The sequence below is a fragment of the Anoplopoma fimbria genome, chromosome 9 (assembly GCF_027596085.1).
Source record: "Anoplopoma fimbria isolate UVic2021 breed Golden Eagle Sablefish chromosome 9, Afim_UVic_2022, whole genome shotgun sequence".
Lineage (NCBI taxonomy): Eukaryota > Metazoa > Chordata > Actinopteri > Perciformes > Anoplopomatidae > Anoplopoma > Anoplopoma fimbria.
In genome coordinates, this window is record NC_072457.1 from 29,759,763 (window position 1) to 29,763,897 (window position 4,135).

The window sequence follows — 4,135 nt, forward strand, 5'->3', positions numbered from 1 at the left end:
TTTTCAGCAACACTCAGATTCTCTAGAAGGCCGTTCCAACAGCTTGGAGCATAATGGCTAAAAGCAGCATTACCAAATGTTTTTGTTCTGCTTTGTGGAACGGCTAAAAGAGAGGAACCAGAGCATCTGAGGGGCCTCACTGTTCCATAAACTAAAAGCATCTCTGAGAGGTGGTCTGGTTCGAGTCCATATAGTACCTTATAAACTGATGAAATTAAAATCAATACAAAAAACTAAGTGTAAAGATTTTAAAATAGAAGTTATATGTGCTCTCTTTTTGGTCTTAATTAATATCTGGCAGAAAAAAGTGAATTAATTATAGATGGCTAATTGTATTCTCTAGACCAGAAAGAAGAGGGTTGCAATAGTCCAGCCTGGTATTTATAATACAAGTGTGCATCAGTCTCCCTGTGTTGCTTAGAGAAAGAAATTGCTTCACTTTTGAGATGTTCTTCAAATGATCAAATGCTGTTATTGTGATATGGTGCGCGGAGCCTTGAAGTTAAAATCAATTTCTTTTGGGTTGACTGTGCATTCATTTTGGCAGCCAGTTTCTCTCTCTGAGCCTTTGAACCAATTATTTGTACTTATGTTATGTCCCAGTCCAGCTGTAAAGTGCTTTGCGTCATCAAGGCCTTTTTATATCGAGAACACAATTAAAAGTGAGTTGATTGGCCTGGTGTCATCAAAGAGACACTGCCACCTAAGCTGAATGTCATCATCGTAGCTTTAAAAAGAGATGCTGTGCTTCCTGTTGACACTGCCCAAGATAGCATGTATAAATTAAAAAGCAACATTCCTAAAATTGATCCCTGTGGTACCCCTCAGTCAACCTTATAGTGTTCAAAAATAATTTTCTTCAACAAAAAGATATGACGTGAACCAGTTAGAAATGAATCAGTACAGGCTACCATGCTCACATAATCTATTTCAAATAATTTGGTGGTCCAGAATATCAAATGTGGCTCAGGACTAAAGGGCTATCTCTGTGCTTTAATGTGCCCTGAAAACTGATCGTAAAATTTAAATTGAGTTTTTGAGTTTAAAAAGGTACTTAAATAATTAAATTCCAATTATAATTTTTTTGCTTAAAGATGGCAGATTTGAAATGGGCCTAAAATTGATGGATATTAAAATGTCCATGTTTTCTTTCTTGAATAATTGTTTTAACTAAACAAATAATTTGGCAAGACACCAAGCTGTAGGGAGAAATTCACTATGGTAAGGATATCTTCATATACAGAATGAAATAGCTTTAAAAATGATGGACGGAATTGGTCAAGAGAACACGTGGAGGGCATCAGTTCTGTTACGGTTTTGCGGAGAGTTTCAGCATCGACAAGGTCAAAACATTTAAACAAAAGTCAGTGTGGATACCATATTTATGTTCATAGGTTTCCTTCTGGCTCAGGGTCAGTTAGGGGTATCTTCATTTATGGGGATATATCTTAGGTTTATGATTTCTTCAAATGTTTAATTTAAAGGTTTGAATTAAAGCATTAAAGTAGTTAAGAACTATTTTCACCATTTCGACCTCCATCGACAACAGTGTGTCGTGGCAAACAGCACAGGTCTTAATGCCCTGCACAGTAATTTTCTTAATCTATTTTAAGACAAATCAAGTAACAGCTTAACACAAGGACGGACAGTGTCACTGCATGGGAGTGCTACAGAGAGGAGGCATGAATGAGACCCTGGCATGCCTTTTAATGAGGGGTCTTTGAGGCCAACTAGATGAATGAATGAAAGAGGGGTCTTTTTTTTAATTCAACATGTGGTTTCCATCCAAATGCTCTCAATTTCCCACATTGTCTTTAGGCATACAGCCACTGTCTCCATTTACTATATCTGTAAAATACTGGCATTATAAGTACTAACCATGCTGTGAACCTCTCTCTGCTGGCTTGAAGGACATTGATTCATCCGACATCTCTGCAACTCTTAGATTTAAGCACAGCAAAGTATACTTGACCCATGAAACCATTAACATTGCTCAATAGAAAGGCCACTTCATGATGTACAGACGGATCTGCAGCGACAAAGGATGGAACTACAACAAAACAGGAGTACATGAGCTCAATCTGTACCTGCAGCCAATGCTTCTGCAAAGATCACAGTACTTGAAGTGCTTCGCTTTAAGCATTTGAAAAAAATAAGTTTGATACCTTGCCTTACGTAAATTATTCTTGGCACAGAAATAAAGTTCACTACTGAATAATGTTGAGCAATGAATGTGAGGTGACCTTTCAGTTTATTTCAAAATGAACATACTTGGCTTTGAAAGAGAGGAAATCCTGAATATTTTGTGCAGCTCAATGTCGTGTAGTGCTTGGTTTCTGAATATACAGTACATGTTACTACTTGTTTTCAGTTCTGCAGGGTGTTGATTGCATGTAAGGAGGAGCAGTTTGGTAAGAATTTGTTTCGGTAATCACTGTTTAAAAAGGAAAGTATTGTTAATATTATTATTGTTATTATTAGATTTTAGAAAGGTACAAAATGTATACTTGAATAGCTAGTTTGTGGTATCATATTTAATGATAGAGCATACTTATTATGGACCCATTAAAATGATCAACATAAAAAGCTAATGGTAGACCAAGTACTGATCATGACACTGTATTTAATAGTTTTTTCAATGATTCCTGCATTTAAGGTACTTATTTGATTGCCAATGCGTCATTCGATTCCCCACAAACTAATTTTGTTCACAGCTTTATCAGACTGTGACATGGAATATGGAGTTTCGGCTGACTGCTGCTACTGAAAATTCAGTTGAAGAGCTGTGAGTCTCAATCAAAAAAGTAAAATTATGGGCTGTGAAACTGAAACGATGAGCTGAACGATTCTAAAACTTGGGTGATAATACTCTTTGTTAGTCTCCACTCTTTCACATAACACATATTCATTTGTTTGATTGTTATAATAAAACGAAATATTGCCTAGTGCAGCTTTACTGTTTGAAAAAGCTTTTGTAAAAAAACTAAATCATCTGTAGATGGCTACTGACAAGTTATATATTGTACTTCTGTCCTTGTGAGTATAGAGATAATATATTCTGGTCAATTGTATGCAGAAAAACAGTTATAAAACATACTTACTGCACACCTGTTGACCCTGTAATGTTCTGTTCTATTTCATTTGTGATTACTCATCTGTAACCTGAAGCTGCCTCTAATATAAGAAGTCCACTGAGATGTTCGGAAATATGATGCACTGTAAAATCCCATCTAACAGAACATAAACATTGATGCTGCCAGGATGGCTTTCTGGGATGAGCAGCTCTAAAACAATAGCCTCATAAGTTGCATTTATTGTTTTTCAACCAACAGCCGAATGCCTCTTGTCTCTTTAAATTCCAGAGCCTATCATTTACACACCTTTATTTTTTCCTCATATACGTTCCTCTCCTGTTGAATGTCACAACCTTTTCTAATCTGTCTCTCATTCTCCTTCTTTCCTTGCTGCTAATGTGACTGTGAATGGTTAGAGGGCAGAAACTGTGAGGCGACTCACAAATATTTGTCATAAACAATTTTCAGGCCGGTGGCAGGCCCTGCTGATATGTCAGCAGGGATGGTCTTCCTGACGGGCACATATCATTTATATAGACATCGTCTCACTGGTTTTGCCACCGACACTGTGCCCATCACATTGTGTGCATCTGTGTGTGTGTGTGACTTGTGTGTGCTCTGTCCATTGACTACTGAAGGGGGGTCCCATGGGTCTCACTCTCCAAGTAAGAAATGACAGAGACGACAGCTGAATCTCTGCTCAGTCCCTCTCTCCCACCGTCCCACGTCCCTCACTTCCTCCCCCCGAAACCGTCTATTGACAGATCCGGGGCTACAGCACCATGCGCACGATGAATCTCAATGATCCGGCACACATCAGAAACCATTACCTGCACGGCGCTAATGTACACCGTGAATATGAATTGCTCTCGCAGTGGATGTCACTGACCATTTGAAACACACACATGCTAAAGTTTGAATGCTAAATATCCGCTCTGTGCTCCCCAGCGTTACACTCCTCTGTCAGTCTCAGGGAGAATAGGGAGATCCATGCACAATGAAGCTCATGAATTATCAGCTGAGCATGAATGTCAACTATCGGGCCCACAAGTGTATCCATC